Raw genomic sequence first — 13,980 nt, forward strand, 5'->3', positions numbered from 1 at the left:
TTTGTTAAGGCTTATTCAGGAGAAGGATTTTATCAATCATTTAATCCTTCTAGTTGGCACGTGCATGGTATTTTTATCTTGACCTTTGTTTTGTTTTGTTTTAATGGTAGGTGCTACTGTGTGAAAACATTGTTGTCTTTGACTGTGTTATTCTCTTTAAACTAGCTTATAAGTAGATATTCACTTCAGTTGCAATATATTAAAATACTAATTGGAATCATATACTTTAAATATATCAAGCAGTTTCTAGTTTAAATTAGTCTCATTAAATACTCCTTTAGGTTACTGGGTTATATATTTCAGCTTACAGAATTTGTAGAAAAATAGTATATATGTTATTTGATAAAATGATTCCGTTTCCTTATGTTTTAGAGACTGTCACTCATGAGTGACATGAAAAGGGGTAGTGAGTGAGGGACTCTTACTCTGAATCCAGATAAAATGTTCATAGCACATCCAATCATAAATATCAAAATACAATTTGTCATTTTAATACTTTCTTCCTCCTCTTTTGTGTGTTGGAGGTGGCAAAGAGAAGATGAACACGTGTAGCATCGACTTTTTCCTCTTTAAAGGACTTCTTTTGTGGCTTGAATAGATCGTGGATATTAAGCAAAATAAATAAATTTATGGAGCTTAATTTTAATCAATTTGGCTGGTTTCTTACGTATTTTCTTGGGTTTGTTGGAGTCCATTTCCATATGACTTACTAGAGAATTCTAAAGAGAGTTTATGACTTTAAGCAAAACATGTTAATACAACAGCTAGGATTCGAGACCCAGTACAATCTTGTTTTTATATATATGTATTTAAAAGCTTGAACCCAGGAGGCGGAGGTTGCAGTGAGCCAAGATCGCGCCACTGCACTCCAGCCTTGCAACAGAGCAAGACTCTGTCTCAAAAAAAAAGAAAAAAAATTGTAACATCTGTGGGGTTTGTAGCAGTAGGAATGTACATCATTTCATAGTTACCTGGTCAAGTCTTTTATTAAAGTGTATGAAAATTTTAAAACACTTTAATATAATTGCTTTTTAGATGAGAGAGGCTGGTATCTGGAGTTTTGATAAAGTTAGCACCTTTTTCAAGGGGCTTTCAGAGCCTTATTGAACTTATCTGTAGACACAGAGTGTTTTGTCATGTCATCAAAATTTAAGGACTCAATAGATAAATTATATTACTCGTTTGACTGTAGTGTGCTGAAATGAATCTCTGATCATAAAACCGATTTGATTAAGGATTCTGAATGCTTGTCATTTTCTTCAAGACCAAGCTCAAAATTTACTTCCTTTAAAAATTATTCACTGATGACTTCCAGCATATGGCAATTAGTTATTTAATATCTTTCATATTTAAATATTTAAAGCATACTACAAGTAAAATCTTATTTTAGTGAATATTATTTTAATGTGCTTAGTTTCAGTCTATCTTACGCTTTATTACTATCATTTTATTGATTTGAATACAATAAATTATATGGTAAATACTCTATGACCATGACTTTTTAATATAATTGTAGTAATTTTTGTATATTCTGAATAAAACCAAACATTGCTCAAAATACATTGGAAATTTTTTCTTGGGTTCGTACTCCCTAGCTATAAAATGTCTGAGTTATATTCATTGTGGGGCAGAGAGATGAAAGTTGGAGACATTTAAGTGGCCTAATCAGATGGTCTGCTTTGACAGGAACAGTCCTGGATTTTAGGGGAGTTGGATGGGAGATAGATTTAGAAAGTTTCTCAAAAAAATGATAACTGGCATTATAGATATATTTAGCACCTCCAAAACCTAAGTAATCCTCCTAAATCTATCCTGAAACAAAGTAAAAATTACCATTAAAGTATTATCAAAATCAAGCTAAATCTTAATAACACTGAATTCATATACCTTTAAAAACTTAAGAAGCTCGGCCGGGCGCAGTGGCTCACACCTGTAATCCCAGCACTTTGGGAGGCCGAGGTGGGCGGATCACGAGGTCAGGAGATCAAGACCATCCTAGCTAACATGGTGAAACCCCATCTCTACTAAAAATACAAAAAATTAGCCGGGCGTGGTGGTGCGTGCCTGTAGTCCCAGCTACCCGGGAGGCTGAGGCAGGAGAATAGTGTGAACCTGGGAGGCAGAGCTTGCAGTGAGCCGAGATCGCACCACTGCACTCCAGCCTGGGTGACAGAGCAAGACTCCGTCTCAAAAAAAAAAACTTAAGAAGCTCAACCATATTTAGTTTAACCAGCCAGTATTTCATAACGACCAGAACATTTCTTTATGCAATCTTTCCTTTTGTTTTCAAATGTGATTTATGTAATCTCTTGCTTTTGTATAAGGCAGTCAGTTAGCAAGTATTAGTAGTACTTGGTGTCTTGTTAATGCGATCGATACAGATGGTATAATTTTAGGGTTCCATCAAGATACCTCACTTTGTGTCTTCAATATTTTTCATATGTTTAATGTTTTGACTAATCAATACATTCATTGGTTTCAAAAAATAAAAAGTACAAGGAAGGGATTCCGAGAAAAGTCTCTTCCCGTCTTAGTTCCCTCTGCACACGTCACCACCCCCGTTCTTGACTGGATAACCATTTATAGTTTATTGTATGTTTTTCTAGAGTTTCTTTGTATCAAGAAGCACAATACTGTACTTTTATTTTTACACAAATAATGGTATATATAGTATATACTATATGCCTTCTTCCGTATTTTTTTTTTTCTCATCCCCTTCTTTTACTCACATAAATATATTTTCTGGAGATCTTTCCAAAGGAGCAGATACAGCAATCCCTCGTTCATTTTTATAACTTCATTACATTTTATGGACATACCATGATATATTTAACCAGTTCTTTTTGATGGACATTTAGATTAGTTCTGGTTATTTGGATTGAAACAATGATGCCATGCTAAACTTTGTGTATGTGTCATTTCATAAGTGGGCAGTAATATCTGCAGAATGAATTCTGGAAGCTACAGTGCTGGGCAAAGGGTGTGTGCATCTGCATTCCCAGTGGGTATTGCAGGTTGTAGCCAATTCACACTCCCATCTGCACGTGAGAGGACTCTTCCTACATATGTGCCAGTAGCATGGCTTTACAAAGCTTTTGGATTTTTGCCAATCTGGTACAGATTGAACACCCTAAATCCCAATGTCTGAAATATGAAATGCTCCAAAATCTGAAACTTTCTGGGTGCCAACATGACACCACAAGTGGAAGATTCCATACTTGACCTCATGTGATGGGCCACAGTCAAAACACATGTAAAACATTGTTTCAGTCACACAATTATTTTAAAACATTGTATAAAATTGCCTTCAGGCCATATATGTAAGGCACATTTGAAACATGAATATCATGTTTAGTCTTGGGTTCCATCTCTAAGATATCTCGTTTGTGTATATGCAAATATGCCAAAATCTGAAATAATTCTTTTTCTAAGCATATAGTTTTAGTTTACATTTATCTTATTATGAGTAATGTTGTTGTCTTGTGTATTTAAAGGCATTTGTGTTTCCTTTTTCCTGAACTGTAAATTTATATATTTTTATTTTGAATTTTCTCTTTAGTTGTTGGTCTTTAAAAATTATTTTAAAAACCCTTTGTATATTAGGGAGACTGGGCCTTTGTCTGTAATATGAGTTGTTAACTCCAGAGGACTGGAATCAATTGAATAGAATAATAGGATAGAATCAATTGTGCTCACATGCGTGCGTGTGCGCGCGCACACACACACACACAGGTTTATTATAAGGAATTGGCTCATATGCTTATGGAGTTTTGCATTTCCGAAACCTGCAGTATGGGCTGGCAGGTGGTGAGCTGATGGTCCGAGGAAGTCAAAGGCAGCTTGCTGGAGAATTCCTTCTTGCTTAGGTGGGGCTGGTGGGCTGGTCTTTTGATTACAGTTAGGCCTTCAAACTAAATGGATAAGGTCCACCCACATTAAGGGAAACAATCTGTTATTCTCAGAGTCTCCAGTTGGAATTGTTAATTTCATTTACAGTACCTTCCAAGATCACCTGTAAAATCAACCATTGCAACTACCTTTCCCCCATCAACTGGAGATGCCACTAAAATCATTAACTAAATTTCCTTAGGTATATGGTGTTTGGGGTCATTTTGGGATTTCTGTTATTCTCCATTGGTTCTTCTATTAATGCATTAGTATTGTACTGTCTCTCTATTATCTTTTGGTATCTGATGGGGTAGTATATCCTCATTATCCTTCTTTTTCAGTTGTTGGTTTTCTTTTTCCTTTTTCTATTCGTATGTGCTTATTTTTTCATATAAACTTTTTCTTTTTTATCACGCTGTTTTCTAAGAATTTTATCTTTTGTTATTGTTATAATGGGGTCTTCTGTGAAACAGGGTACTTAGAAAAGAATAATGATAAGACACACAGAAGCACTTTAGTTGAATAGTTTTTTCCTTTTTGGAGCCCACTGAGCAAAGATGAGAAATATCCCTGTAATAAAAAGATGTGTTTATTTAGCTCAGGTGGCTGCAGGCCAGGGAGGATGCAGTCTTGAGGAGCCCCAGGAGCACTGTGGAAAGGGGGAGGTGGGCTGTAGTAGGGTTGGGGTGTGTGTTACATGACTCTAAGAGGGAGTGGCATCATGAGGGGTGGCCCTTAACTGGCTGCTCTCAAGAAGATGGGGGTACTTTTGTGATTAGGTATTTTAATTTTTATCTAGGAGACAGGAGGATTGAAGTGGGGCAGGGTTGTCATTGGTAAAGAAGCACCAGCCACCTCACGCCTGTAATCCCAGCCCTTTGGGAGGCCGAGGTGGGTGGATCACCTGAGGTCGGGAGTTCGAGACCAGCCTGACCAACACGGAGAAACCCTGTCTCTACTAAAAATACAAAATGAGCGGGGCGTGGAGGCGCCTCTGTAATTGCAGCTGCTTGGGAGGCTGAGGCAGAAGAATCGCTTGAACCTGGGAGGCCGAGGTTGTGATGAGCTGAGATCGTGCCATTGCACTCCAGCCTGGGCAACAAGAGCGAAACTCCATCTCAAAAAAAAAAAAAAAAAAAAAAAGCACCAGCCACTTAGAAAAAGAAGCGGGAATGGTTTGTCATTTTTGTCGTCAGCAAGTGGCCCTGGGCGCCTGTTGTTTCGGGCACTGTTGTTGTGCTGTAGAAACCGTACAGTCCACTTGCTCTTCTGCCTGGTTTTCCAGTGCTTGCCTTCGCCCATTTCCACTGCACCATCCCTGCCTCTCCTGCATGGGATAACTTTCCATCTCTCCACTTGTTTAGGTACTTTTCAGTTTCGTTTATAAAATTCTTCAAAAAGAGCTGCTGTCTTACTTTTATTAGGATTATTCCTATATACCTTATTTTTTGTTGGTATTGTAAATTGTATCCTTTAAAAAATTACATTTTCTTATTGTTACTGGTGTATACAAATGTAACAGACTTTGTATATTAACTTTGTGTGTGTGTCCAGCCACCTTTTAAATTCTTGCTAATTCTGCTAATTCTAGTGATTTGTGAAATCTCAGGTTTTTTCATTAAAATAATACTTTAAAAAATCACTGCCTTCCTACTTTTTTCCCTTTCTGCAGACTGGCTCCCCTGTATTCATTCTTTGAAACAGCTGGCCATTCCTGTGTTATCCCTGATTAAATGAACCAGCATTCCATCATTTAATACAGTGTTTCCTCTTTCTTTTCTTTCTTTTCTCTTTTCCTTTTCTTTTCGTAGCTGTCCACTATTGGGCTAAGGAAGTTCCCTTCCTTTCTAGTTTGCGAAGAGATTTTTTCATGAGTGGATACCGAATTTTATCTTCTGTCTTTTTTGTATGTATTGAGATGATCACTTTGTTTTTACTTATAATCTGTTTCTGAAGTAAATTATCTTTTAAGTATCAAATGAAACTTGCATTCTATAATAAACATAGCCTCATCATATATTATCTTTTTTATTCATCACTGGATTCAGTTTACTAACATTTGTTTTAGGTTTCTTGAATCAGAAATTCATGAATTAGATTGAACTGTCATTATCCTTGTTAGGTTTTGGTATCTGTACTTTTTGAGCTTTGAAAATGAATTGGAGGCCAGGCGTGGTGGCTTACGCCTGTAATTCCATCACTTTGGGAGGGCAGATCACCTGAGGTTAGGATTTTGAGACCAGCCTGGTTAACATGGTGAAATCCTGTCTCTACTAAAAATGCAAAAAAAAAAAAAAAAAAAATTAACCAGGCATGTTGGTGCACACCTGTTATCCCAGCTACTTGGGAGGCTGAGGCACGAGAATTGCTTGAACCTGGGAGGCAGAGGTCGTAGTGGGTTGAGGTCACGCCACTGCACTGCAGCCTGGGCAACAGAGCAAGACTGTCTCAAAAAAAAAAAAAAAAAAAAAGAATTGAAGATGAGTCCCTTTTTTAATTTACCAAAAGAATTTGTGTTGTTATCTGTTCTCTGAATGTTTGGTAAAAGTAAAAGTATTTATAAAGCTATAAAGGGTTGTATAGCTCTTTATTTTTACCTTTTGTCTTACCCCTGATTTTTCAACTTTTTTAGTAGAGATGATGAGGTCTTGCTCTGTTGCCCAGGCTGGTCTCAAACTCTTGGCCTCAAGTGATCCTCTTACCTTGGCCTCCCAAAGTGCTGGGATTATAGGCATGAACTACTGTGCCCAGCCATTTAAAATTTTTGATTTCATTTCTTTTGTCAATATAGGCATATTCAAGTTAAAAATTTCTTCTTCTGTGAGTATTGCTATATATATATATTCCTATGTATAGGACTTTGTCCATTTCATATAATTTTTCAACTTTATTAACATAAAGTTCATAATAGTCTTTATTACTTTAATCTCTGTACCATCCAGAGTTAAGGCATTTTACTTCATAATGGTTTTTCTTCTTTTATTCTTGATAAAACCCTTTCCAAAGTGACTTGGTCTTTATTGTCTCTATTGTGTGTCCTTGTAAACAAACTTAATGAAGTTTTTCTCTCGCCTTGATTACATCTTGCTTTCTACTTTATTTTGCTGTTCTTCCTCCCCTGCCCCTACTCAAGTGAATGCTTACTTTATTTGAACCTTTTTTGTTAGATGAAGCTAAATATGAGACTAAAGTTTTTTCTCTTAAGTACTGCTTTGGCTGAATCTTTCAAATTTTGATATGCATCGTTTTTGTTCTCTTTTAGTTCTAAGAAATTTCTTGTTTTTCTTCATTCCTTATTTTTTTTGAAGACAGTTTTATTGAGGCCTGGGTTTGCATTCTGTTTCCTCAGAAGGATTGATTGATCTCTGCTTTTGCCAGTTGCCTATGGGTACCAGTCATCTTGAACAATGTTTTGTGTTTGATTTTGTGAAATTTTTATTACAAGAAGATTCTTAATATACAGATACACAGAATGACATAATGAGCACTCCTATGTCCTCACCTAGTTTTAATATTACCAATATTTTCCCACAACTGCTGCCCTGTCTCATCTTTTCCTCCTCTTCTGACTTTCTTGAAAGTATTTTAAGTCACAGATACAACATTTCTCTTCAAAATCGTTCTGTTTGTGTGTATAAAACGTAAGGGCATTTCTCTTTTTTTCTTTTTTATTTTTCTTTTTCTTTCTTTCTTTTTTTTTTTTTTTTTGAGACAGTAGTCTTGCTGTGTCACCCAGGCTGGAGTGCAGTGGCGCAATCTCGGCTCACTGCAGCCTCTGCCTCCTGAGTTCAAGCAATTCTCCTGCCTCAGCCCCCTGAGTAGCTGGGATCACAGGCGCGCGCCTCCACGCCTGGCTAATATTTGTATTTTTAGTAGAGATGGGGTTTCACCATGTTGGCCAGGATGGTCTTGATCTCCTGACCTCGTGATCCGCCCACCTCAGCCTCCCAGAGTGCTGGGATTACAGGCGTGAGTCACTGCGTCCCGACAAGGGTGTTTCTTACATAACAGCAGCTCTGTCGCACATCTTATTAAATTAAATATAATTCCACTTGTCTACAAACCTAGCCATGTTCAGATAGCCCCAGTTTTCTTCAGAATACCCTTCTATATCATTTGTTTCAAGCAAAATTTAAACAAGATTCACTACATTGATTTGGTTCTGAAGCCTTTTTATCTAGGACAGTTTCTCCTCCCCCAAATTTGTGCCTTGACATCTTGAAAAACCTGGGTCAGCTGTCCTGTAGAATGGCTTTATCTGCTAGTTTTCTCTTGATGTGGCTTAACTTGCTCATCTGTTTCCTGTACGTTGCAAGTTAGATCCACAGGCTTGAAGATAAACATTTTGTTTGTGGTCATTGAAAATCATGTTCCCAACATTTTAGGCCTGCCCTTGTTCACATAATCGGTCTGTGATCCTCCTTTTGAGTGAAGAGCCTACAGGTGGTTCTAGCCCCTGCCTTTCTTGTACCATCAGCTACAGCTGAGGCTGAAGAGACATTGTGATGGACAGATAAAGCTTCCCTTTGTACCCCCTCCAAATTCCTCACTAACTACATTGGTGAGCACAACACATGCTGGTGACCCTAGGCCACTGAGTTTGGGGTGGTTGTTACCCATCATTTCTGACTCACTTGGTCTGGATGCTTCATAGGCGATGCTGTGGGTTTATTGTATCAGATTGAGCGTAATGTTTGGTTGTGCCACAACAGCGAAGTTAAGATTGATTAGAGGGTTTAGGTAATGATGGTCTCTGGGGCTGTTCTAAATGAAGTATCTTCTTGAGGTTTCGTAGACCACACCATTCAGTGTTAATTTTGACCAGATATCCTGGTGATGGTTAGCTTGTGGTTGCTATTTCTTAAAGGAGCCACTTATTCCTCCTACCTCTGCATATCAAGTTCAAGACAGGTATTTCTCTTTTCTGTTTAGTGGGTTTGCAAGCTCTTAAATGATGGGTATAGCCCTTCTTGGTCCTTAATTTAACTGAGAGGTATTGTCTTGTATTTTACTCCCTTTTGGCAGACCCTGGACTTCCTCTCCTTTTCTCTGTTCCTCAAATAGTCGTCAAAGGGAAAGTTAGAATCTATAGCAAAAGTCAGCTTCTACCGCTCTCTTGGTTTCTCTGTTCTCAGTCTGCTCTCTGAGTGTTCTTCGTGTCACTCACATTTATGGCAAGTCTGGGATTCATTTAAAAAGGATTAGAAAGGCATTTCATCCAGTATTTCGGGTTTTTCAATCAATAGCTATTTAGAGCATCTAATCTGCCATACTGCTGGAACTGGTAGTTTCATATTTTCTAGTTGTTTCTTTGGTATCCTTTATACAATTGGAAACCATACAAACATGTAATGTTTATGATAGATCATTTGGAACATACAGATAATACCTTCTCATTGTTTGAATCAAACTTTTCTAGTGTCTCTTTTATTCTTTTAAAAGAAAGTTCTTAGATAATATGAGCTCTCCCTACACAAAATTTTAAACAAAATTAGAATAAGGCACTAACTATATATGGAAAATGAAAAGAAAGAAGTATATAATAAAGTATTATATGCTTAATTAAACAAATGTTTAGGCATACTACTTTAGAAGACTTGTGAAATAGATGCTTGATGTATATGTGTGATCACTGTGAACTTGACAGCTACAAAATGAGATTGATATAGGAATGGTGCATTGGCAACTCAGATGTCTCAAGCAGGGTTGTCAGTGGTGATGTCATCTTTTGAAATGATGAGCAACTGTTGGCAAAGTTCTGAGCAAAACAGAGTATAAGCTTCCCTCAATATACGTGATGGTTTTGTTTCTGGAAAATTTATTATGTCATAAGATGATTTTAAGAACACCTTGTTCTTATTTGCAAAATGGAGTTGGGTTCTAGACTCAGCTAAGTAATTAGGTTTTTTTTTTTTTTTTGCTTTGTTTTTAAATATACCCGAATGTTGGCACTTTTGACAGTAGTGTCGGCTGTGGCATGCTGATCTTTTCCATCAGTCACTCTTACACATTGCAGGATAATCTAGCATTCCTGCCCTGTAACCACTGTTTAAATGCATTTCTGTGTCCTTGTGACAACTAACTACTCCGTTGAAATTTTGTCGCTACATGTATTATATATGTCCTTAATTTTCCTGAAATTCATATGTAAAGTGAGTTCCCTATGTATAAAATTTCAAACGTGAGTATAATGCCCTGAATGTAATGGAAAGAGATAGGAAAGGACAGAAAGCTGCCTATACACATTTGTGTTTCTCTTAAGTAAATGCTCAGGCACTTCTCCATTAGAAGGCTTGTGAGAGAGTCAGAGGCACGCCTGGGTGTGTGGGAGCCATGGACTCCACAGGTGCAAATGAGGCTGCTACAGATGTGTGGGATGAACAGCTCAAAACCACGAGCAGGCGTAGAATCCATGGGATCAATTACCACACAACAGTAATTTTAGAAATGAAAGTATAGAAGACCACTTTAAACGACATGCTCACAGAGTTGTTAGAAAAGGTTAAGTTACCCCAAAGTCTGGAAATGTTATAAATTTGTAAATAGAATACAAATACATAGGAAAAACTGGTAAGAAAGTAAAGATTTCTTTTGCTTTATTTATATTTTCTAAATTATCTACATAAACATGTAACGCATATATAATATTCTTAAATGTTGTGTAAAGGATTCCACGTTACCCATTATACAGTGTAAGGAATTACCCATTCCAGTGGTATAGCAGACTAGATGCTCTCAATGTCTGTATTGATCAAAATATCTAAAATGGTGGCTCAGTTCTTCAAACTAAATGAAACAGACAGTCAATCGATCCTCTCTTTTTTTTTTTTTAACTGTTTCTTATGCCCCTCCTGTCATCCCTTTCTTCCTTACCCAACTAAAATTCCAAGCCCATCATTATACTCGCCCTCACGCTCCTGCATGTACTCTTAAATACTTGCCAGCCCCATCTTATTAAACCTATTTATGCAAGCCTGATGAAATCCACTTTTGTGACCACTGGGATGGGGAAAGAGGGAGGGAAGACCCTGCTATTCATTTGAGTTGGTGACCACTGATGTTAGATCATCCTTGCCTTGTAACTTTGCATTTCCCTAATTTCAAATCCCCCTCTGTCTTCAAACCCAAAAGGCTTAAGCCCTGCTCCTCACTCTGAGCTAGTGAGGCTGCTTCCTGTTTCATTGAAGAAATCAACACAAGCAATCAGGAGAACTTACAGGTACCAGCCAGCCTGTGTCTGCATATCATGTCTGCCTTCTGTGATGTAGACACTTTGCCAGAAATCTCCTTGTTCCTCTGGAAGGCTGCCCCATGCCCTTGGTCCACTCAGGTTCTTGGTTTTTCCCCACACCATCCATTTCTCTGTCCTTCCCATTGGCATTTAAACATGCCATCATTTCTCCCACCCCAAACAAAACAAAACAAAAACGTCTTTCTTGCAAAACCACAAGCCTGTTTTTCTCTTTTCTTATACTCCCCATTTGCTGGTATCCCTTGCATTTACACCGTCTAGGCTTTTATTTCAGCTATTCTATTGAAATGGCTCTCTTCATACCTTTTTTTTTTTTACTTTCTTTGTAAATTGAGAGGTAAAATTGTATGTATTTACTGTGTACAATGTGTGTTTTGAAGTGTATATACTACATTGTAGAATGAGTACATCTAGCTGATTAACATATACATTACCTCACATAGTTACCATTTTTGTGGTAGGAACACTTTACATCCACTCAACATTTTTCTTTTTCTTTTTTGAGACAGAGTCTTGCTCTGTCACCCAGGCTGGAGTGCAGTGGCATGATCTGGGCTCACTGCAACCTCCGCCTCCCCGGTTCAACCAATTCTCCTGCCTCAGCCTCTTGAGTAGCTGGGACTACAGGCATGCGCCACCACGCCCGGCTAATTTTTTTATATTTTTAGTAGAGACAGGGTTCGCCATATTGGCCAGGCTGGTCTTGAACTCCTGACCTCGTGATCTGCCTGCCTCAGCCTCCCAAAGTGCTAGGATTACAGGCATGAGCCACCACACCTGGCAACATTTTTCAAGAATACAATATATTATTAACTACAGTCACTATGTTGTCCAATGATCTCTTTAACTTATTCTTCCCATCTAACTGCAATTTTGTATCCTTTGATCGACATCTTCCCAACTCCCAGCCCACCCCAGCCCATGATACCCCCATTCCACTCTCCACTCCCCAACAATCAGCCCATCCCAGCCCGTGAGCCACCATCCTACTATCCACTTCCCAACTCCCAGCCCATCTCATCCCGTGGTACCCCCATTCCACTCTCCACTCCCCAACAACTAGCCCATCCCAGCCCATGAGCCACCATCCCACTCTCCACTTCCTAACTCCCAGCCCATCCCAGCCCATGAGCCACCATCCCACTCTCCACTTCCTAACTCCCAGCCCATCCCAGCCCATGAGCCACCATCCCACTCTCCACTTCCTAACTCCCAGCCCTTCCCAGCCCGTGGTGCCCCCTTTCCACTCTCCACTTCTGAGATCACCTTTTCTAGAGGCCACATTTGAGTGAGATCATGTGGTATGAAACAGCTCTTTTCAAAGCCTCCAGTGTTCTATTATTCAGCCTGATGGGTGATAGTCATTCCTTCCATCCTTCGCCTGTCATTAGCATTCCATGCAGCTGATGATATCTTCCTCCTCGGAGCACCTGTCTTGCTTGGTTCCTGGGATGCCACCCTCTCCTGGCTCTCTTCCTACTTTGTGGCCACTCCTTGCCTTTCTTTGCTAGATTTTCTTTATCTCTCTGGCCTCCAAATACTGGCCCATGACCAGGGCTCAGTGTTGGCCCCTCTTTTTTTGTGGCTCTACCCACCTTACCTGTATGATTTCTTTTACTCTCAAAGCTTTAAGTATCTGGAGGCTTGTGGCTTTCATATGTACTTTTGCGACTTGGACCTGTCTTGTCCTTTCTACATCTATGTATGTTCGGCTCCTGTAGGTAATCACTAATTGGAATGCCCAACAGGCTTGGGAAAATCAGCATATCCAAAGCGGGCCTCTGGCCACTCAGCCTTTTATCCACAAACCTGCCCTGTGTATATTTTCCCCCATCCCAACAATATGTATATCAATCCATCCTTCCTGACACTTTGAAATCTTTGGCTTTTCTCTGTCAAGCCCACAATTTTTTTTTTTTTTTTTAAATATTATGTGTGGTTTCCCCTTAAGAAAATAAGATTTATGAGTGGAAGCACTTTGTTTTGTCATCGTTGTGTCCCCAGCACCTAGGTCAATGCCTGGACAAAGTAGAAACTTAGTAAACATGGTGACAATTGTTGATTTAATCATTCAAAAAATCTTTTTTATTTGCTGAAACATGGTAAACATACTTTACAGTGTTGAAGAAGATAAACGTTTACTGCTGGGTATTTAAATTTTGTGATTTCTTTTGGAATTGCAGATAGTGCTTTGTGGAATGCTTTTATAGCTGGTTCCTTTGTGCAGTATAGATGCATGTATGTGAGCAAACAGCCTTTCTTCTTCGATAGAATTGCTGAGCAAAAGAACAGGCACATTTTAGGCCAGGCGCAGTGGCTCATGCCTGTAATCCCAGCCCTTTGGGAAGCTGAGGTGGGTGGATCACCTGAGGTTAGGAGTTCAAGACCAGCCTGGCCAACATGGTGAAACCCTGTCTCTAATAAAAATATAAAAAATTAGACAGGTGTGGTCACGCGTGCCTGTAGTCTCAGCTACGCAAGAGGCTGAGGCAGGAGAATTGCTTGAACCCAGGAGGCAGAGGTTACAGTGAGTTGAGATCGTGCCACTGCACTCCAGCCTGGGTGACAGAGCAAGACTCTGTCTCAAAAAAAAAAAAAAAAAAAAAAAAAAAAAAAAAGGCACATTTTAAAGATTTGGTTTTGGGCGGGCTCAGTGGCTCATGCCTGAAATCCCAGCACTTTGGGAGGCCCAGGCGGGCAGATCACTTGAGGCCAGGCGTTCAAGACTAGCCTGGCCAACATGGTGAAACCCTGTCTCTACTAAAAATACAAAAATTAGCTAGATATGGTGGTGCATACCTGTAGTTCCAGCTACTTGGGAGGCTGAGGCAGGGGGATCA

General features: G+C 39.0%; 1 protein-coding gene across 6 annotated transcripts in view; it reads left to right on the forward strand.

Moving 5' to 3' along the window:
- Positions 1–13,980, forward strand: part of ARID1B (AT-rich interaction domain 1B) — a 435,119-nt gene that overhangs the window by 125,913 nt on the left and 295,226 nt on the right. The window lies entirely within an intron of this gene.

The sequence above is a fragment of the Hylobates moloch genome, unplaced genomic scaffold, assembly GCF_009828535.3.
Source record: "Hylobates moloch isolate HMO894 unplaced genomic scaffold, HMol_V3 SCAFFOLD_2, whole genome shotgun sequence".
NCBI lineage: Eukaryota > Metazoa > Chordata > Mammalia > Primates > Hylobatidae > Hylobates > Hylobates moloch.